Below are 23,913 nucleotides of genomic sequence, written 5' to 3'. Positions count from 1 at the left end.
ACCATTACAAATCACACAACATAGAAAATAAACCTAAAACCCCACATAGAAAATATAAACTAGAACAACCCCCCCAGTCACGCCCTGACCTACTCTACCATAGAAAATAAAAGCGTTCTATGGTCAGGACGTGACACACAAAGACACGGCGGTTGGAACAAAACATCTCCAATTTGGACTCATCAGACCAAAGGACAAATTTGTTCTGCTCTCTATTCTCTGCCCTTCAGTGCATGGTCCTGTTTAGTTCTGTGCTCTGCTCTGCAGTGTGGTCCCAGGGCTCTGTGTGTTGTTGTTTTTTAGGCCAGGTCGGACCAGGACCTATGTAATATTTATGGAGTAATTAGAGTCCTTGTAGCTAACTGGGGGTAACTAAGGTCAAGATAATCTAGGTCTGAATTTCACAGGGCCCCTGTAACATGATACAGATCACTTCACAAAATGAAAAAACCTTGTGAAAGAAAAGCACAGGTGGCAAAGCGAGGCACAAACTGCCTGTGACTCTGTTAGCCATGCAGTGGGAACAGAGAAAATCAAGGCTGCATCCCAGACTCTACTCTATATTCTCTATTTACTGCACTATTTTTGCGGAGGACCCATAGGGTAGTGCAAAAGTAGTGCACTGTATAGGTAACAGTATGCCATTTGTGAGGCAGAATTTGTTGGGGATTTCACAGGCTTTAAAGAAGTTAAAGTTGTACTTATCAACAATTCTGTCATGTATTATTAAGGTGTCTAGTATGATTCAGAGAAGTTTCATATGCTTTCTCCAAATGGTCACAAGACCACAAGCATACATCTCCAAGATGTACTTTTACAGATTCATTTGGCACCAGGAGTCTGTATTCGACTGCTTAAAAAACACAATTCATTGTAGAATTAAAAAAATATATTTTCATTGTAAATATATTGTTTAAAGGTTCTAGTTTACATTCATGGTTGTTTATGACACCTACATAAGAGTGTCAAAACCCACTTAAAAAAAAAAAAATTATATATATATTAAATGATCATTGTAGTTGTGCACACATTGATGTCAGACATGCACCTACCCCAATGCTCTGCTGCTGATTTCAGGGGCAGAACAAGACACCCTCTATGTGACTGATGACTGATATAAGGACATGTACGTGATAGGCCTATCTGGCTTATATGATTATGATGTCATAATGCTTCTTGACAGTGTCATAAAGTGTATTTTCTACAAGTTATTTAAAATATGATGAAAAAAAACATGACTGTAAAGAATTCATTACAACAACAGCAACAAATGATTTAAGAAACAAACTTTCCAACGAAAGGAAACTTCTTGGCTGGGAAAAAAAGATATATTTTACATTTAACATAACGCAATATATGTCACAACAGGTGCAAATATATGGGTCGTGACAGTGTTATGACTATATTATGACAAGTAATGACATGTTACGTCAGCCGTTATGACATATTAGGACATGGTTATGACCGTGTCGTAATGTGTTATGACCACTGGGTGTCAAGTAAAGGGTTGCCAAAATATCTTAGCAGTCACATTTGTGACCAATGGGAAAATACAGTGTCTCTATCTTATTATATACAGTCTATTTAATCATAGTAGATTGAAGTTGAGATATGGATATACTTGATTAATATGATCTTACAGATGATTTTACCATTATCCATTAGCCTTTACATATGTTTAAATAGTGAGTTGTACTGTAAAATATAATATTTAGTTATTTTAGGGTTAGACCCATAAACTGAGTGGGTCTAATGTTAATAGGTTTGTTTTAGTGTCTCTTGCACAGTGGTAGAACTGGTTTATGTGAGTTTTGCTGAATAGTCACAAGGGTAGACCTGGTTCATCAGAGTACTGTATTAGTATTGGGACTTGCTAGCTACGTTGGGATTTTCATCAAGGAGTCTGGCTCCTGAAAAAAGCTTCTGCCTAGCGGGTGTGACGCCTACTCCCATTGCCTGCTGCACTGCTTCTTGGATTCCACCTGGCGATCTGTTCCCCGTCTGCCCTGGCCTGTCTCCCCCTGTCTGGTACAGGTACTACCGCCACGCTTCCCCCTCTCTCCCGAGCTTTCGCTCGCCTCCAGCACACACGCACTTACACACACAAAGCAGACTTTGAGCTGATCGGAATTTTATGTAGGCTAATTAACTTGTGAAACTCACTCAGAAATGCTTGAATTAACTAGTATAGGCTTACTATTTATTTATTTGATCTCAGACTTGTATAGCCTGCTGAACTCATAGAGGTCTACTCTCGTTATATTTTTATATTGTGCTTTATGATATTTGACTCTTGTGCTTTGTTGACTATGAACTTGCTTGTTTACCCGACCGTGGGACAGTCTGTTTGTTCCCACACTCGGGACTCTGACTCTCTATTGGTTACACGGACTTTTGGCCTCCCATCCTATTCTAACCACCTCTCGCCAGCTTGGTATTCATGTTACCTTAATGAAATTGCTGTACAATACGATCTTGTTGATGCACATTCAGATGTCATAAATCAGCACTGCAGAGCTCTCCCTGTCTTATGCCGTGCCCTGATTCAAATAAATGTTATCACATGTTATTGGTCACATAAACATATATTTAGCAGATGTTATTGCGGGTGTAGCAAAATGCAGTATTATCTAAAAACGATTCACAACAATACTGTCACGACTTCCGCCGAAGTCGGTCCCTCTTCTTGTTCGGGCGGCGTTCGGCGGTCGACGTCACCGGCATTCTAGCCATCGCCGATCCACTTTTCATTTTCCATTTGTTTTGTCTTTGTTTTACACACCTGGTTTCAATTCCACAATTACATGTTCATTATTTAACCCTCTGTTTTCCCTATGGTTTTTGTGAGTGATTGTTTTATTGTAAGTTCGGTTCGATGTTTGTGGGCTCGGTATTACGACATGTTATCGGAATATTTGAGTAAAGTTCCTTGTGTTACTCATCTCTACTGTCCTGCACCTGACTCCTCTGCACCAGCTACACCCAGATCCTTACAAATACACACATCTAAAAGAATGGAATTAAGAAATATATAAATATTAGATTGCTCAATGTCGGAGTGGTGTTTAAAATACAGTAGAATAGAATGCAGTATATACATATGAGATGAGTAAAGCAGTATGTAAACATTATTAAGTGACTAGTTTTCCATTATTTAATTGGCCAGTGATTCCATGTCTAAGTATATAAGGCAGCAGCCTCTAAGGTGCAGGGTTGCATGACAGGTGAAAGCCGGCAATCGATGGCTATTTAACAGTCTGATGGCCTTGAGATAGAAGCTGTTTTTCAGTCTCTCGGTCCCTGCTTTGCTGCACCTGTACTGACCTCACCTTCTGGATGATAGCGAGGTAAACAGGCCGTTGCTCGGGTGGTTGATGTCCTTGATGATCTTTTTGGCCTCCCTGTGACGTTGGGTGCAACCAAGAGGTCACAGGACTACGATATGCAAATAAGAGGGTTGGGATGTGGAGCGAATAGCTGGATATAGGTTACTGTTGGTGACTTGGGGAATAAAGACCTAAGGAAAGTGGGTAACATGGCTGAGATAGGCAAGTAACAGGGATGAGGTGTATTGGCAAAGGAACTGAGGTATGAGGTTTTTTGGTGCTGCTAGTGTTAGACAGCACAGTCAGAATGTTACCTGGTGATATGGTGCTGCTAGTGATAGACAACATACTGTAGTCAGAATGTTACCTGGTGATATGGTGCTGCTAGTGATAAACAACACAGTCAGAATGTTACCTGGTTATATGATGCTGCTAATGATAGACAACATTTACAGGAGTTTGAACAAAGGTTACATACATTATATGCAACTAGATAGAGTGAGCATAGAGCTATAAAAGAATGAACAGATATACAAATGTACAGTGGGTATACGGTTAATACACAGTGGATGTACAAATGTGCAGTATTAGTATGCATATATCTAAATGCAGAGAGATGGACAGAGTGCAATGCAGTATAGTGCAGTTTTTTGTGTACAGTTCAGAGATGGCTTGATGTGGTGTGCAGCATAGAGTGCATAGTCCTTTAGTCTCTATGGGCCAGAGTTGGCCGCGTGTGAGGCCACAGCATAGTCTTTAGTCTCTGTGGGCCAGATGGCGGTTGGTGAGGGCCACAGCATAGTCCTTTAGTCTCTGTGGGCCAGATGGCCGGTTGGTGAGGGCCACAGCATAGTCCTTTAGTTCCTGTGGGCCAACGGACGGTTGGTGAGCCACAGCATAGTCCTTTAGTCTCTGTGGCCAGACGGACGGTTGGTGAGGGGCCACAGCATAGTCCTTCTAGTCTCTGTGGGCCAGATGGCCGGTTGGGGAGGGCCACAGCATAGTCCTTTCGTCTCTGTGGGCCAGATGGCCGGTTGGTGAGGGCCACAGCATAGTCCTTTAGTCTCTGTGGGCCAGATGGCCGGTTGGTGAGGGCCACAGCATAGTCCTTTAGTCTCTGTGGGCCAGAATGGCGGTTGGTGAGGGCCACAGCATAGTCCTTTAGTCTCTATGGGCCAGATGGCCGGTTGGTGAGGGCCACAGCATAGTCCTTTAGTCTCTGTGGGCCAGATGGCTGGTTGGTGAGGGCCACAGCTCGGGAAGAAACTTTTCAGGATGTCGGGAAGTTTTTGATCATGAGTGACCTGAACCGCACTCCAAAATGATACAATAAATGATTTACAATTTAATTTCTATCGGGCACAAAATAATCTGAAACACATCCAAAACAAACAGAAAATGCATCCAAGTTTTTGTAGTAGTCACAAGCTTGATGTAGTCATTGTGTTCTGGAATATGGGAGCAAATACTAAACAGTTGATTAATTTAATACACATATAAGTGAATTTGTCCCAATACTTTTGGTCCCCTAAAATGGGGGGGGACTTTGTACAAAAAGTGCTGTAATTTCTAAACGGTTCGCCCAAATTAAAGCTGACAGTCTGCACTTTAACCTCATAGTCATTGTATCATTCCAAAGTGCTGGAGTACAGACCAAAAACAACAAATGTGTCACACTCTCCCAATACTTTTGGAGCTAACTGTATATTTCCACACTATGATATTGTGAAAATAATGATAATGCCCTTTTAGTGTAAGAGTTGTTTGAAAAGACCGTCTGAAATTTCAGCCTGTTTTGGTGAGATGGAGTTTTAGCCTGCCTGATGACATCACCAGGTGGTAAATGAGTTAATAGACCAATAAGAGAGTTCGTAACCTCTCTGCCAATAACAGCTAGTTTTATTTTTCCCCTCCCCACTCAGACCACTCCCAGACATTCCTAGAAAAATTCTTGCTTGAGAAATTGCTCTTTGCTACGAAGCCATTTTGACCATATTAATTGAAAACAATCACAGTAAGGTACTTAATTGTTACCCAGAAATAATTTGATTTTGAGAAGGGAAAAAAATGGCTGCATTTGACATTTAAACACAGAGGTGTAGTTTTTTGGGTTTCAACAGTAAATACGTTGAAAGATAAAGACCCCCAATGTAAATGTCCTGTAAGGATTCATGTATTTGGCTGTGAGTGAATCTAATCCCCTTGGAGAGCAGTCACTCCCCTTGGAGAGCAGTCACTCCCCTTGGAGAGCAGTCACTCCCTCCCCTTGAAGAGCAGTCACTCCCCTTGGAGAGCAGTCACTCCCCTTGGAGAGCAGTCACTCCCCCTGTGGAAGAGCAGTCACTCCCCTTGGAGAGCAGTCACTCCCCTTGGAGAGCAGTCACTCCCCTTGGAGAGCAGTCACTCCCCTTGGAGAGCTGTATGGATCAACTGCTTAAGAAGCTCATTAAACAAACAGCACAGAGGTGAGGTGTGGTATTATGAACTCACTTTTAGATTTAATCAATACATGAATCAATGCAAAGTATTGACTGACTCTGAGTCTCAGACAGTTGTTGGAGCAGAGATGGACTCTCATCACCTCTCACAGTAAGACATTTCGAAAGCACTCCATGTTCAGTTTAAAAAGCAATCAGTTGTGTTGTGACAAGGTACAGTAGGGGTGGTATACAGAAGATAGCCGTATTTGGTAAAATACCAACTCCATATTATGGCAAGAACAGCTCAGTTCATTAGAGTTACCAGACTCAGAAATCGGCAATTAACTGTACCTCCAACTGCACCACAGAGTTCAAGTAACAGACACATCTCAACATCAATGTTCAGAGGAGACTGCCTGAATCAGACCTTCATGGTTGAATTGCTGCAAAGAAACCACTACTAAAGAACACCAATAAGAAGAAGAGACTTGCTTGTGCCAAGAAACACGAGCAATGGACAATAGAACGGTGGAAATCTGTCCTTTGGTCTGATGAGTCCAAACTTGAGATTTTTGGTCTTTGTGAGACGCAGGGTAGGTGAACGTATGATCTCTGCATGTGTGGTTCCCACCGTGAAGCATGGAGGAGGAGGTGTGATGTGGGGGTGCTTTGCTGGTGACACTGTCTGTGATTTATTTAGAATTCAAGGCACACTTAACCAGCATGGCTACCACAGCATTCTGCAGCGATACGCGGTCCCATCTGGTTTGCACTTAGTGGGACTATCATTTGTTTTTCAACAGGACAATGACTCAAAACACACCTCCAGGCTCTGTAAAGCCTATTTGTATAAAATTAGTAAAAATAAAGAAAAACCCTTGAATGAGTAGGTGTGTCCAAACTTTTGACTGGTACTGTATATATCAAATCAAATGTTATTAGTCACATGCGCCGAATACAGCAGGTGTAGACCCTATAGTGAAATGCTTACTTTTGAGTCCCTAACCAACAAGGCAGTTAAAAGGTGTTTAGTCCCAGGGTTCTTAGCTTATTGATGATCTTTGAGGGCACTATGGTGTTGAACGCTGAGCTGTAGTCAATGGATTCATTCTCACACGTGTTAATTTTGTACAGGTGAGAAAGGGCAGTGTGGAGTTCAATAGAGATTGCATCATCTGTGGATCTGTTAGGGTGGTATGCAAATTGGAGTGGGTCTAGGGTTTCTGGGATAATAGTGTTGATGTGAGCCATGACCAGCCTTTCAAAGCACTTCATGGCTACAGACGTGAGTGCTACGGGTCGGTAGTCATATAGGCAGGTTTCCTTAGTGTTCTTGGGCACAGGGAATATGGTGGTCTTAAAACATGTTGATATTACAGACTCGGACAGGGAGAGGTTGAAAATGTCAGTGAAGACACTTGCCAGTTGGTCAGTGCATGCTCGCAGTACATGTCCTGGTTATCCGTCTGGCCCTGCGGCCTTGTGATTGTTGACCTGTTTAAAGGTCTTACTCACATTGGCTGCGGAGAGCGTGATCACAGTCTTACGGAAAAGCTGGTGCTCTTATGCATGTTTCAGCGGTTTTTGCCTCGAAGCGAGCATAGGAGTAGTTTAGCTCGTTTGGTAGGCTCGTGTCACTGGGCAGCTCTCAGCTGTGCTTCCCTTTGTAGTCTGTAATGGTTTGCAAGCCCTGCCACGTCCGCCGAGCGTAAGAGCCGGTGTAGTACGATTCGATCTTAATCCTGTATTGACGCTTTGCCTGTTTTCATGGTTGGTCGGAGAGCATAGCGGGATTTCTTATAAGCTTCCGGGTTAGAGTCCTGCTCCTTGAAAGCGGCAGCTCTAGCCTTTAGCTCAGTGCAGATGTTGCCTGTAATCTATGGCTTCTGGTTAGGGTATGTACGTACGGTCACTGTGGGGACGATGTCATCTATGCACTTATTGATGAAGCCAATGACTGATGTGGTGTAGCTTAAGAAAGAGAAGCCTAGGCCTAACTCCAGAGAGGGAGAGATATGCTGGTAGCATGCTACGATACCGACATGCATTTCTTTATGCCAGATGGCTAGTGCATCTGCTATGCAGTTATAGACCTACAGAAGGACGGTAATTCGTCAATTTTCAATCCAAATATTTTGTATAAAGTTGAGCAATATATTGTTAGATTATAGGAGTAACTCTTGAAAAATAGTTCAGATTTCTCATCCTCAGTCCGTCTTCACAAGCAGCGCTAGCTGCTCTGCATGGATAGAATTTCGCCAGCCCGCCTAGGCTTCACTGAAAATGGATGGGCCAACCCGCCCGCCACTTTCTGTCTGCGAGAACCTTTATGTGCTGCGATGACCTCATAGTTTTATTAAAAGGTAGTAAATAATGTTAAGATTAAGCTATTGGGTTTCAATATGAGTGTAAGATACGTTGTCTGTTACAGTAAAACATGACATCTTTATTGTGTTTTTTAATATAAACTGTATTGGTATATCTTAAAGCCACAGTCTGTAATTTTAGAAGGTTTGGGTTCAGGTACTATTGTGCTGTAACTAACTAATGAAAAATCATTTAAAATGCTTTTTGTGCATATATTTCTTCAGAAAGAGATATCGTATCTGGTTTCTAGAAACATGGGATGCTCTGTCAGCTAACTATCGTGATGTCTTTGTTTTCTTGTGGACATTAAACTGGATGGTTATTTTCCTAAGCTCACTATTTGCTATAAATTCATTCTATCCTCTTGAGGATGTTATTATTATGAGATGAAATAGTAGGTCATTGGAGACTCAGTTCAACTCTCTCAGGCGGTGTCCCAAATGGCTCCCTATTCCCTATAGTGTACTACTGTAGACCATTAAAAGAAGTGCACTATATAGGGAATAGGGTGCCATTTGGGACGCAGCCTCTCTCAGTACACCATCACCGAGACATTACTACTGAGGCAAAATATAACCTTTCTGCACTACTGGGAAAGAAGCAACATTGTAGTGTGCTCACATGCTTGTCTGCATGTGTGTTTTTATGGTCATACATGTGTAACCAAAAGGGTCTGTGAGGCATGACGAGACCATGATCAACATTATCAACGCCTCGTCCTTGGCTGAGATTTAAGGTCTCCACGAGAGTGCTCTCCTAGTCTAAGTGGACTCCACCTCAACAGCCGCTTCCAAAATGACACCCTGTTTCCTAAGTACTACATTACTTTTGACCAGGGCCCATAGGGTGCACTATGTGGGAGAATATGTGGGGGTCTGGCATTTGGGACGTAGCCCCTGTAGCTCCTGCATCCCAAGAAGTCATCTGTTGAGCCACTAAATCAGGTTTAGTCACAGTGCAACTGTGTGGTTGTGGTGGAGCAGAGAGAGACTTATAATCAGATTGTTGCAGGTTCAAACCACTGGGGGGGAAAGGGACGTGAGAGAGGTTCATAGCCCTGATCTGTCTCCATAAATCTAACCCAACTCATGTCTCCGGAAAGCTACTAACTAGTTCAGCCTGTGTTGACAAACGGTCCAATATGCTAGGGAAAAATATTATTATGACTAGGGGAAAACAGTCACCAACAGTAGAACACATAATAACTGTATGCATGTTACAACGTTGTGGTACAGTTGCATGCTTCGTATCAACATGATTTCTGTCTGATTTTCTTTCAGTGCAAATGGCACACAGTCTTTCAAGCGTTTTTACGTTGCACGGACCATTTAATTCACACAAGAAATGGGTATAGGCAAGGGAGATCCCATCATTTGTTACGTAGGATTTAACATTGGAAACACATGCCTGGCTGCCTGTGAGTGCGTGTTGGAGGTCGAAGAAGGCTTGAATACTGAAACAACCTACTGCTCTATCGCCTCACCGCCACCACCACACCTGAATAAAACCTAGAAACATCTGAAGTGTGTTTGCAGGCTATATTAAGCATTTAGCGTCACTAAACTGTGAAGGTATTGAACGCAAGCAAGCATGACTGTTTGACTTCATGGTGCATATAGAATAGATACTCTTGTCTCCTTCTGAGAGAAACACATGGCATTGGTAACACTACGCTTAAAAGGCCACAGATATAGTGTGATCATCATGAGGGCAAATACATGCTTACCACATGAAAACAATGCAGATACTGTAGGGATTAAAGCCCATAGTATAGATAGGAGTAAAACATTATGACTACTATTCGTAGCATTTGGGATGTACATTTTGAATATCTTCATTTAGTATGATATGGAATCTTTTCGTACAATGTCATACAAATGTATAGTCATACAAATGTATAGTATAGATGTATAGTATCATACTGTACGTCTTAAAGGACATCTTTCTCTGAGACCAGGCTGCTTGTTGCTTCGTAATGACAAAGGTTAGGAGAATTTATGTTGCCGGTTAGGAGAACTGACGACAAAGGTTAGGAGAATTTACATAAAAGGTTAGGGTAATTAGGTTAAGGTTTGGAAAGGGGTTAGGGGAAGAGTTAGCTGAAATGCTACAACACTCATGAGGACCGCCACAGGAGACCTGAGCCAACTCCTCGTGCTTACCGTGGGGAGCGTGTAACTGGTCAGGCACCGTGTTATGCAGAGATGCGCACGGTGTCTCCAGTTCGCATTCTTAGCCTGTGCGCTCTAATCCAGCTCCTCGCATTTGCCGGGCTAGAATGGGCATCCAGCCAGGACGCATTGAGCCAGCTCTACGTTCCAGATCTGCAATGCGTCTCCACGGCCCAGTGTATCCTGTGCCTCCTCCCCGCACTCGCTCTGAGGCGTGTTCACCAGCCCGTACAACCAGTTCCGCACCACGCATCAGGCCTCCAGTGCGCTTCCACAGAGTTCCGGTACCCTGTGCCTCTCCTATCTATTTTTTCTTATTATTTTGGTTAGGTCAGGGTGTGATGAGAGTGGGTATGCTTGTTTGTATTGTCTAGTCAAGAAGCCTCCAGTAATGATCCATGCACGAAGCCTCCAGTGATGATCCAGGCACGAACCTCCAGTAATGATCCATCAAGAGGCCTCCAGTGGTGATCCATGCGCACGAAGCTCCAGTGGTGACCATGCACGAAGCCTCCAGTGGTGATCCATGGCACGAAGCCTCCAGTGGTGATCCATGCACGAAGCTCCAGTGATGACCATGGCAAGAAGCCTCCAGTGATGATCCATGGCAAACGCCTCCAGTGATGATCCATGGCACAAACCTCCAGTGATGAAATCCATGGCACGAAGCCTCCAATGATGATCCATGGCACGAAGCCTCCAGTATGATCCATGCACGAAGCCTCCAGTGATGATCCATGGCACGAAGCCTCCATGAAGATCCATGGCACGAAGCCTCCATGAGATCTGTTATCCATAGAGGATGTTGTAGACATGTGCAATGCTCTTGGTTGGTCATCAATCAACAAGATAATAATATACACCATTTAAAACGGCCAAACTTATTCACAACGGTATTCAGTTGGTAAGAGAACAGACTGTTACGTTCGTCGATGGAAGGATCGGACCAAGGTGCAGCGTGGTAGGCGTACATTTTAATTTATTAAATGAACACCGAAAAGAAAAATATATATAAAAAATGAAACGTAACGTCTAGTAGGGCTAAACAGCAAAGTACCAAAAACAAGACCCACAAACTACAGGTGGAAAAAGGCTGCCTAAGTATGATCCTCAATCAGAGACAACGATAGACTCTGATTGGAACCATACCGGCCAACAAAGAAATAGAAAACATAGATTGCCCACCCTAGTCACACCCTGACCTAACCAAATAGAGAATTAAAAGATCTCTAAGTCAGGGCGTGACAGTAACCCCCTCTCACCTCCCCCCCCCCAAGGTGTGGACTCCGGCCTCAAACCTGAACCTATAGGGGCTGGTCCAGGTGGGCATCTACCCTCGTGGCGGCTCCGTGCGGGACAGCAGACCCCGCTCCGCTCGTGGCTCGGCCAACTTCGGTGGCGCCTCTGGTGTGGGGATCGTCGCCGGAGGAATCGAACCGTGGATCATCGCCGGGACTACGGACCGTAGATCGTTGCCGGGACTGCGGACCGTAGATCGTTGCCGAGACTTCGGATCGTAGATCTTGCCAGGACTCCGAACCGTAGATCGTCGCAGAAGGCTCCGGACTGGAACCCTCGCTGGAGGCTCTGGACCGCAGACCGTCGCTGAGGTCTCCGGCCATGGATCATCACTGGAGCTCCGGGCATGGATCGTCACTCGAGGCTCCGGACCGCAGACCGTCGCTGGAGTCTCCGGCCATGGATCGTCACTGGAGGCTCCGGCCATGGATCGTCACTCGAGCTCCGCCATGATCTCACTGGACCCGGGCCATGGATCATCACTGAGGCTTCGGGCCATGGATCATCACTGAGCTCGGCCATGGATCATCACTGGAGGCTCCGGGCCATGGATCATCACTGGAGGCTCCGCGGCCATGGATCATCACTGGACCTTGGAGGCGCACTGGAGGTCTGGAGCGTAGAGCTGGCACAACGCGTCCTGGACAAAGGACCACCTCGCACCGCAAGTGCGGGGAGCTGGCACAGGACGCACTGGGCTTTGAACGGCACCGGAGATACAGCGCATAGAGCCGGCGCAGGATATCCTGGACCGAGGAGAGCACATGGAGACCAGGCGCGCTGAGCCGGCACCACCCGCCTGGACAGATGCCCACTTTCGCACGAAGTGCGGGGAGCTGGCACAGTATGCACCGGGCTGTGGATGGGCACTGGAGACAAAAAAAAGAAAAAAAAACATTTTGGGGCTGCCTCTCGGGCTTCCTCGTGGTCGCGAACTCCAGTGTCCGTCGTTTTCCTCCCTCGCTGCCTCCGTCTTCTCCCATGGAAGCATCCTTTCGGCCTGGATCTCCTCCAGTCCAGGATCCCTTACCGTCCAATATATCCTCCCACGTCCAGGATCCCTTACCGTCCAAGATATCCTTCCCATGTCCAGATCCCTTCCCGTCCAGGATCTCCTCCCATGTCCAGCATCCCTCCCGTCCCGGATATCCTCCCATGTCAGGATCCCTTACCGTCCAAGATAACCTCCCATGTCCAGATGTCTGCTCCTCCTGCCACGTTGCTTGGTACGTTTGGTGGGATCTTCTGTTACGTTCGTCGATGAAGGATCGGACCAAGGTGCAGCGTGGTAGGCGTACATTTAAATTATTAAATGAACACCGAAAAAGAAAACAAAATACACAACGAAACGTAACGTCTAGTAGGGCTAAACAGCACAGTACCAAAAACAAGATCCCACAAACTACAGTGGAAAAGGCTGCCTAAGTATGATCCCCAATCAGAGACAACGATAGACAGCTGCCTCTGACTGGGAACCATACCAGGCCAACAAAGAAATAGAAAACATATATTTCCCACCCTAGGCACACCCTGACCTAACCAAATAGAGAATTAAAAGGATCTCTAAGGTCAGGGCGTGACACAGACATTCAGTAAATACTAGGAATAGATTGTCCACCATCTGTGTGTTATCCAGACAGAAAAGAGAAATAGGCAAAATAACATTTCGATTTAGAGCAATAAAGAAATTGAATAATTTAACTGAGCAAACCAGAAACCTTTCAATATATACATTTAAACAATACTTTAAAACCATGTAAATATAATACATAGGAAAGTTGTGCTGGACTATGGTAGATGAAGAATCTATATATATTTTTAGACTGATTATTTATCGGGTCAATATGTTAGTGTGTTATGTCTGTTTGTGTGTGTTATATGTGAAAATGTGTTCATATTATAAATTGTATTTTAATGTTTAAGGACTCTTGAAAGATTTAGTCCAAATGAGGACGAAAAGAGATCCAAATAAAAATCAAATCCCCAACGCAACTCGAACACGGAACCTTTGGATTTATAGACGGTTGCGGTATATACGTCCAACCAACCTCCACACTTTAGTTTCGGTCTTAAGTAACCAGACCGTTATTCCATTTGTATCAAAATGTAACATATCATCCTTAATGGAGGTACAAAAATGTACGTAAAATAGCAAACGTCTATTTATTTTTGCCAGGCTGGCCTATAGCACATAACACATGCTGATAACATGTAATAGTGCATTCTATGCCGAACCCTAATTGTGTTGTTGCTTAGATTTGAGCCGTGGCAGTGTGAGATACAGCAGGTCTCCCTCAGATCTGTGTTGCTCTGTGTTGGTATTAGCTCCTTGTGGGAGAAGAGGAGGGGATGGGAGAACATTGTCTCTAAAAATAGATCCTACCTCCCGTCCACCATTTCATTATAGTTCACTGTCCTCAGCCTCAGCATCACGTTGGTGTTAGGTGTCTTGGGCTTTATGCTAGGCCAATGTGATGAGGTGCTATGAGAGTGATTCATATGGTTTTAAAGGATATTAGAAGATAGAACCCCAAGCCTCGTCTTAATATAAACAATCTGTAATGTATAATACCGTTTTTACGTTGTATTCTACAGTAATATTTATACTTCAATTCCATAATCTTCCAGTAACTCACAAATCTCTTTTGTGTTGTGGTGAATCATTTACAACTGTGTAAAGTGGAGGATTTGAGGGTCAAAGTATTCACTATAGCAGTTGCGGGCCCTCTCTCTATCAGGAGTTGCAGCAGACTGACTGTAATTCAATGGGTTACTCCCTCTGATCTGAGCCTAGTGCTACACAACAGGCACAGAGAAAGCACAGAAATCTGCCTTCTTGGCAGTATGATGGTATTTGACAGTATTTTATGTTTTTGACTAATAAAAGTTCTAAATATGATTTATGAGTAGTTCAAGAATGTAGAGTTTAAAATTATACGTGATTTCAATGGGGCTTTCTCCATTCTCATCTCTTTTATAAGATACCGTTGCACAAATAATATACTTATCTAAGCCTACACTAGCACTGGTCCCAGGCTGTATTAGCTAGTATTAGATAGTACATTTAGCAAGCTAGCTAACTAGCTATTAGCATTAGCGGCTAGCACAATTTATTTTAGCCACAACTTGCTAAGAAAATACAAAATTGCAGACTGTAATTGGCAAACCGTAAGATACACAAATGAATAGTGTAATTCAACAGCGCTATCTGACCATGCAGAGTGAACGGCAACAACGTGCTCTCATTACTCCGTGGTCGAGCAACAACGTGCTCTCATTACTCCGTGGTCGAGCAACAACGTGCTCTCATTACTCCGTGGTCGAGCAAAACAACGTGCTCTCATTACTCCGGGTCGAGCAACAACGTGCTCTCATTACTCCGTGGTCGAGCAACACGTGCTCTCATTACTCGTGGTCGAGCAACAACGTGGCTCCATTACTCCGTGGTCGAGCAACAACGTGCTCTCATTACTCCGTGGTCGAGCAACAACGTGCTCTCATTACTCCGTGGTCGAGCAACAACGTGCTCTCCTTGAGTGACAGAGGGCAGGGCTTGGTGCGGGGAGCATCATGCAACAGGAGGAGAGGGAGGAAAATTACTCAAGTGGCAAATGTAATCAACTATAAAAATGGACATTACATGTGCTGGATTTGCATATCACATGCATTGTTGCATCAGTAGGAGAGTTTTGGAATTCCTGAATTTACTGAGACCATAGACCATGGCCTCTGCCCTGTGGTGTAATAATTAGTATTTCGGGGTATCTGTACTTTACTTTACAATTTATATTTTGGATTACTTTTACTTCACTACATTCCTATAGAACATATTGTATGTTTTACTCCATACATTTTCCCTTGTTACATTTTCAATGCTTAGCAGGACAGAAAAATTGTGAAATTCACTCACTTATCAAGATAACACGTGGCCATCCCTACTGCCTATGGTCTGGCGGACTCACTAAACACAAATGCATCTTTTGTAAATAATGTCTGAGCGTTGGAGTGTGCCCCTGGCTATACGTAGATTATATCTGAGCGTTGGAGTGTGCCCCTGGCTATACGTAGATTTTAAAAACAAGAAAATGTAGCTGCCTGCTTTGCTTAATATAAGGAATTTACTTTTGATACTTAGGTATATTTTAGCAATTACATTTACTATTGATACTCAGGTATACTTAAAACCAAAAACTTTTAGACTTACTCAAGTAGTATTGTACTGGGTGACTTAAACTTGAGAAACTTTCTATTAAGGTATCTATACTTTTACTCAAGTATGACATCAAGTCAGTGCCTTCATCAATAAGTGCATCGATGACGTCGTCCTCACAGTGACCGTACGTACATACCCCAACCAGAAGCCATGGATTACAGGCAACATCTGCACTGAGCTAAAGGCTAGAGCTGCCGCTTTCAAGGAGCAGGACTCTAACCCGGAAGCTTATAAGAAATCCCGCTATGCCCTCTGACGAACCATCAAACAGGCAAAGCGTCAATAAAGGACTAAGATCGAATCGTACTACACCAGCTCTTACGCTCGTCAGATGTGGCAGGGCTTGCAAACCATTACAGACTACAAAGGGAAGCCCAGCCAAGAGTTGCCCAGTGACACGAGCCTACCAGACGAGTTAAACTACTTATATGCTCGCTTTGAGGCAAATATCACTGAAACATGCATGAGAGCACCAGTTGTTCCTGATCACGCTCTCCGCAGCCGATGTGCGTAAAACCTTTAAACAGGTCAACATTCGCAGGGCCAGACTGTAACACCAACATGTTTTAAGCAGACCACCATAGTCCCTGTGCCCAAGAACACTAAGGTAACCTGCCTAAATGACTACCGACCCGTAGCACTCACGTCTGTAGCCATGAAGTGCTTTGAAAGGCTGATCATGGCTCACATAAATTCATTATCCCAGAAACCCTAGATCCACTCCAATTTGCATACCGCCCCAACAGATCCATAGATGATGCAATATCTGTTGCACTCCACACTGCCCTTTCCCACCTGGACAAAATGAACACCTATGTGCTAAGGACCCTGGGACTAAACACCTCCCTCTGCAACTGGATCCTGGACTTCCTGACGGCCCGCCCCCAGGTAAGGGTAGGTAACACATCTGCCACGCTGATCCTCAACACTGGGGCCCCTCAGGGGTGCGTGCTCAGTCCCTCCTATACTCCTTGTTCACTCATGACTGCACGGCCAGGCACGACTCCAACACCATCGTTAAGTTTGCCGATGACACAACAGTGGTAGGCCTGATCACGACAACGACGAGACAACCTATAGGGAGGAGGTCAGAGACCTGGCCGTGCGGTGCCAGGACAACAACCTCTCCCTCAACGTGATCAAGACAAAGGAGATGTTTGTGGACTACAGGAAAAAGAGGACAGAGCACTCTCCCATTCTCATCGACGGGGCTGCAGTGGAGCAGGTTGAGAGCTTCAAGTTCATTGGTGTCCACATCACCAACAAACTAACATGGTCCAAGCACACCAAGACAGTCGTGATGAGGGCACGACAAAACCTATTCCCCCTCAGGAGACTGAAAAGATTTGGCATGGTACCTCAGATCCTCAAAAGGTTCTACAGCTGCATCATCAAGAGCATCCTGACTGGTTGCGTTACTGCCTGGTAAGGCAGCTGCTCGGCCTCCGACCGCAAGGCACTACAGAGTAGAGGTCGACCGATTTATGATTTTTCAACGCCGATACCGATTATTGGAGGACCAAAAAAAGCCGATACCGATTAATCGTCCTTTTTTTCTGTATATAATATATATGTGTATATATCTGTAGTAATGACAATTACAGCAATACTGAATGAACACTTATTTTTAACTTAATATAATACATCAATAAAATCCAATTTAGTCTCAAATAAATAATGAAACATGTTCAATTTGGTTTAAATAATGCAAAAACAATGTGTTGGAGAAGAAAGTAAAAGTACAATATGTGCCATGTAAAAAAGCTAACATTTAAGTTCCTTGCTCAGAACATATGAAAGCTGGTGGTTCCTTTTAACATGAGTCTTCAATAAAATCGGTTAGACACTCCAGTCACCCAGACTATTTGCATTGCCCCCACCCCCATCTCACCCTCTTTTTCACCGCTGCTACTCTCTGTTGTTATCCTCAATGCATAGTCACTTTAATAACTCTACCTACATGTACATATTACCTCAACTAACCGGTGCCCCTCGCACATTGACTCTGTACTGGTACCCCCCTGTATATAGTCTCGCTATTGTTATTTTACTGCTGCTCTTTAATTACTTGTTACTTTAATTTCTCATTCTTATCCATATTTTTTTTAAACTGCGTTGTTGGTTAGGGGCTCGTAAGTAAGCATTTCACTGTAAGGTCTACACCTATTTTATTCGGCTCACGTGAATAATACAATTTGATTTGATTTGGGTCCACCACTGCCTACATTAATGAGAGTTCTTTGCTGGTGTTAAACATATATGAAAACATGATACATACAGGGCATTCAGAAAGTATTCAGACCCCTTGTATTTTTCCACGTTTTGTTACGTTAGAGCCTTATTCTAAAATGTATTAAATATTTTTTCCCCTCATCAATCTACACACAATACCCCGTAATGAAATACCTTTTTTATTCAGACCCTTTTCTATGAGACTCGAAATCGAGCTCAAGTGCATCCTGTTTCCATTGATCATCCTTGAGATGTTTCTACAACTGGATTGGAGTCCACTTGTAATAAATTCATTTGATTGGACATGATTTGGAAAGGCACACAGCTGTCATATAAAGTCCCACAGTTGACAGCGCATGTCAGAGCAAAAACCAATCCATGAGGTCGAAGGAAATGTCCATGGAGCACAGAGACAGGATTGTGTCGAGGCACAGATCTGGGGAAGGGTACCAAACATTTCTGCAGTATTGAAGGTTCCCAAGAACACAGTAGCCTCCATCATTCTGAAATGGAGACTAGACCTAGACTAGAGCTTCCTAGAGCTGGCCGCCCAGCCAAACTGAGCAATCGGGGGAGAAGGGCCTTGCCCTGACCAAGAACCGATGGTCACTCTGACAGAGCTCCAGAGTTCCTCTGTGGAGATGGGAGAACATTCCAGAAGGACAACCATTCTCTGCAACACTCCACCAATCAGACCTTTATGGTAGAGTTGCCAGACAGAAGCCACTCCTCAGTAAAAAGCACATGACAGCCCACTTAGTTTGCCAAAAGGCACATAAAGGACTCTCAGACCATGAGAAACAAGATTCTCTGGTCTGCTGAAACCAAGATTGAAGTCTTCGGCCTGAATGCCAAGCGTCATGTCTGGAGGAATCCTGGCATCATCCCTACGGTGAAGCATGGTGGTGGCAGCATGCTGTGGGGATGTTTTTCAGGTACAAGAACGGGGAGACTAGTCAGGATCAAGGGAAAGATGAACAAAGCAAAGTACAGAGATATTTGATGGAAACCTGCTCCAGAGCCCTCAGGACCACAGACTGGGGCGAAGGTTCACCTTCCAACAGTACAACGACCCTAAGCACACAGCCAAGACAACGCAGGAGTGGCTTCAGGACGAGTCTCTGAATGTCCTTCAGTGACCCAGCCAGAGCCCGAACTTGAACCCGATCGAACATCTCTGGAGAGATCTGGAAATAGCTGTGCAGCGACGCTCCCCATCCAACGTGACAGAGCTTGAGAGGATCTGCATAGAAGAATGGGAGAAACTCCCCAAATACAGGTGTGCCAAGCTTATAGCATCGTACCCAAGAAGAATTTGAGGCAGTAATCGCAGCCAAAGGTGCTTCAACAAAGTACTGAGTAAAGGGTCTGAAAACTTATATAAATGTGATCTTTTTTTATTTGTTTTTTATTTGTAATAAATTAGCAAAATTGGCTAAACCTGTTTTTGTTTGTCATTATGGGGTATTGTGTGTAGATTGATGAGGAATAAAAACAATTTCATACATTTTAGAATAAGGCTGTAACGTAACAAAATGTGGGAAAAGTCAAGTTGTCTGAATACTTTCCGAATGCACTGTATTTTGAAAGCTGAGCCCTTTCAAACAGCCCTTTCAAGTACCACATCAATGCAATAGTACCACATCAATCAGATGGTAATCAGTCAAAATCACCTCTGAAAATGTGTATCTTTATTGGCTTTTTTCCCCAAACAACTGTCATTTACACAACTTCATAATGAAGAGAAACATGTTATTGAGCATATTGACTCTTCCGTTTTAAGGATTGATCATCTGAAATCAGAATAGCAAAAACCTTTTACTGTGAATAGCCGTTTTAGTGACTGGTGGTAATTTCCTGGAATTCCATGGAATGTTCTGTGATCATACACTTTCTAATCTGGATAGTATATTAAACATGTACACTGAGTGTACAAAACCTTAGGAACACCTGTTCTTTCCATGACGTAGACTGACCAGGTGATTCCAGGTGAAAGCTATGATCCCTTAACTATACATTCATGTACATACTACCTCAATTGGGCCGACCAACCAGTGCTCCCGCACATTGGCTAACCGGGCTATCTGCATTGTGTTCCTCCACCCACCACCCGCCAACCCCTCTTTTACGCTACTGCTACTCTCTGTTCATCATATATGCATAGTCACTTTAACCATATCTACATGTACATACTACGTCAATCAGCCTGACTAACCGGTCTCTGTATGTAGCCTCGCTACCTTAATAGCCTCGCTACTGTATATAGCCTCGCTAATGTTATTTTTCACTGTCTTTTTACTGTTGTTTTATTTCTTTACTTCCCTATTGTTCACCTAATAAATTTTTTGCACTATTGGTTAGAGCCTGTAAGTAAGCATTTCACTGTAAGGTCTACTACACCTGTTGTATTCGGCGCACGTGACAAATAAACTTTGATTTGATATTGATGTCACTTGTTAAATCCCCTTCAATCAGTGCAGATGAAGGGGAGGAGACAGATTAAAGAAGGAGTTTTAAGCCTTGAGACAATTGAGACATGGATTGTGTGTGTGTGCCATTCAGATGTTGAATGGGCAAGACAAAAGATTGAAGTGCTTTTGAACAGGGTATGGTAGTAGGTGCCAGGCGCACCAGTTTGAGCGTGTCAAGAACTGCAACACTGCTGGGTTTTTCACACTCAACAGTTTCCCTTGTGTATCAAGAATGGTCCTCCACCCAAAGAACATCCAGCCAACTTGGCACAACTGTGGGAAGCATTGGAGTCAACATTGGCCAGTATCCCTGTGGAATGCTTTCAACACCTTGTAAATTCCATGCCCTGACGAATTGAGGCTGTTATGAGGGCAATATTATTTGTTTTGTACAAACATATTATACATTTTATTTTGTCTTAAATTTGATAAGGAAAGACATACACAAGTAATATAATATGAATACAACAATAACTTTAGTGAAAGAATAAGGTTAAGAGAATACATTATTTCATTCAAACCTGAAAACAAAGTGCAAGCTATCATAACCATGATATTGTATACAACAATCATATTGTAATGAAAATGTAACTGCAATTACAAAATGTTATAAGAATATAATAAGACATATATAATAACAATTGGCTTTTACAACCTCAAATTCTTCTTACACACATTCCACTAGGCCTATAACCTAATACATTCCACTAGGCCTATAGCCTAATACATTCCACTAGGCCGATAACCTAATACATTCCACTAGGCCTATAGCCTAATACAGACCTATATCTATCCTACCCTGCCTTTCTAAAGTCTTCGAAAGCCAAGTCAACAAACAGATTACCGACCATTTCGAATCCCACCGTACCTTCTCCGCTATGCAATCTGGTTTCAGAGCTGGTCATAGGTACACCTCAGCCATTCTCAAGGTCCTAAAATATATCATAACCGCCATCGATAAGAGACATTACTGTGTAGCCGTATTCATCGACCTGGCCAAGTCTTTCGACTCTGTCAATCACCACATTCTTATTGGCAGACTCAACAGCCTTGGTTTCTCAAATGATTGCATCGCCTGGTTCACCAACTACTTCTCTGATAGAGTTCAGTGTGTCAAATCAGAGGGCCTGTTGTCCGGACCTCTGGCAGTCTATGGGGGTGCCCAGGGTTCAATTCTCAGGCCAACTCTCTTCTCTGTATACATCAATGATGTCGCTCTCGCTGCTGGTGATTCTCTGATCCACCTCTACGCAGACGACACCATTCTGCATACTTCTGGCCCTTCTTTGGACACTGTATTAACTAACCTCCAGACGAGCTTCAATGCCATACAACTCTCCTTCCGTGGCCTCCAAATGCTCTTAAATGCAAGTAAAACTAAGTGCATGCTCTTCAACCGATCGCTGCCCACACCTGCCCGCCGTTCTGACTTAGAATATGTGGAAACTACAAATACCTAGGTGTCTGGCTAGACTGTAAACTCTCCTTCCAGACTCACATTAACCATGTCCAATCCAAAATTAAATCTAGAATCGGTTTCCTATTTTGCAACAAAGCATCCTTCACTCATGCTGCCAAACATACCCTCGTAAAACTGACCATTCTACCGATCCTTCGACTTCGGCGATGTCATCCATAAAATAGTCTCCAACACTCTACTCAACAAATTGGATGCAGTTTATCACAGTGCCATCCGTTTTGTCACCAAAGCCCCATATATTACCCACCACTGCGACCTGTACGCTCTTGTTGGCTGGCCATCGCTTCATATTCGTCACCAAACCCACTGGCTCCAGGTCATCTACAAATCTCTGCTAGGTAAAGCCCCACCTTACCTCAGCTCACTGGTCACCATAGCAGCACCCACCCGTAGCACTCACCCCAGCAGGTATATCTCACTGGTCACCCCCAAAACCAATTCCTCCTTTGGCCACCTTTCCTTCCAGTTCTCTGCTGCCAATGACTGGAACGAACTGCAAAAATCACTGAATCTGGAGACCCATATCTCCCTCACTAGCTTTAAGTGTTTAGGGTTAGTGGCTTGAATCTCTTTCCTCAGCGTAACTTCTTGAAGTGTTTAGAGTTAGTGGATTGAATCTCTTTCCTCAGCGTAACTTCTTGAAGTGTTTAGGGTTAGTGGGCTTGATCTCTTGCCTCAGCGTAACTTCTTGAAGTGTTTAGAGTTAGTGGATTGAATCTCTTTCCTCAGCGTAACTTCTTGACGTGTTTAGGGTTAGTGGATTGAATCTCTTTCCTCAGCGTAACTTCTTGAAGTGTTTAGAGTTAGTGGATTGAATCTCTTTCCTCAGCGTAACTTCTTGAAGTGTTAAGAGTTAGTGGGTTGAATCTCTCTCCTCAGCTTACTTCTTGAAGTGTTTAGAGTTAGTGGATTGAATCTCTTTCCTCAGCGTAACTTCTAGAAGTGTTTAGGGTTAGTGGATTGAATCTCTTTCCTCAGCGTAACTTCTAGAAGTGTTTAGAGTTAGTGGATTGAATCTCTTTCCTCAGCGTAACTTCTTGAAGTGTTTAGGGTAGTGGATTGAATCTCTTTCCTCAGCGTAATTCTAGAAGTGTTTAGAGTTAGTGGATTGAATCTCTTTCCTCAGCGTAACTTCTAGAAGTGTTTCCGTTCCCCTTAACAAACCAACATTGAAATATCGTTATTGAAGGTAAAAACCCAAACCGATCCGCGCATCAATACCGGTGTATATAGTAAAATACCTGGCATACACAGATGTCTGGCTCAGTCTTGAGGAGAAGATGGTTATGACATTATAACAGATAATCACCACAGAACAACTTAGCATTAGGAATCGTTATGAGCATGTCAAATTGTATTTATGAGTAGAACGAGAGCTTCAACTGTCCATTTTTAATTTGACCACAAATAACATTCTGGGTCACAAAACTTTTGTAAAATTGTTTAAGGCGTATCTTTGAGTCTTTTTTTTGTGTGTGTGATTTGCTTCATCTTTTTCAGGAAGAATTGTTGTGAGGGGTTTAAGTTTGTTGCTGGGCCAGTGCATTCCTGAAGGTAATGAACCGTTCCCATCTGCATCCCAAATGGCACGCTATTCCCTACATAGTACACTACTTTTGACCAGAGCCCTATGGCACCTATTCCCTACATAGTACACTGCTTTTGACCAGCCACATACTGCACTATGTAGGGAATAGGATGCCATTTGGGATGTAGTTTTATGTCTTTCTTTGGTCTTTCTGTGTTGTTTGCTTAGATATTTTTAGAAAGCATTCCCTGGTGTTCATAGGTTTGTGTCTCTGGCTTAGCCCATAAACCATTAGATTGATATGATGTTTTTTAACCTTCCTGTAATTTTAACCTTCCTGTAATTTTAACTTCCTGTAATTTTAACCTTCTGTAATTTTAACCTTTCTGTAATTTTAACCTTTCTG

At 43.4% G+C, this 23,913-nt stretch overlaps 1 long non-coding RNA gene across 1 annotated transcript in view; it reads left to right on the top strand.

Annotated features, from left to right (window-relative positions):
• LOC139029494 (uncharacterized) overlaps positions 1 to 23,540 on the top strand; it is a 70,224-nt gene extending 46,684 nt beyond the window's left edge. Inside the window, exon 3 of the long non-coding RNA XR_011481822.1 lies at positions 23,480 to 23,540. This is a non-coding gene — a long non-coding RNA (uncharacterized lncRNA). The remainder of the gene's footprint in view (positions 1 to 23,479) is intronic.
• The last annotated feature ends 373 nt before the right edge of the window (positions 23,541 to 23,913 follow it).

This window comes from Salvelinus sp. IW2-2015, linkage group LG20, assembly GCF_002910315.2.
Source record: "Salvelinus sp. IW2-2015 linkage group LG20, ASM291031v2, whole genome shotgun sequence".
Classification (NCBI taxonomy): Eukaryota; Metazoa; Chordata; class Actinopteri; order Salmoniformes; family Salmonidae; genus Salvelinus; species Salvelinus sp. IW2-2015.
The sequence above is the reverse complement of the archived record's forward strand: the minus strand, read 5'-3'. Positions and strand labels throughout refer to the sequence as shown.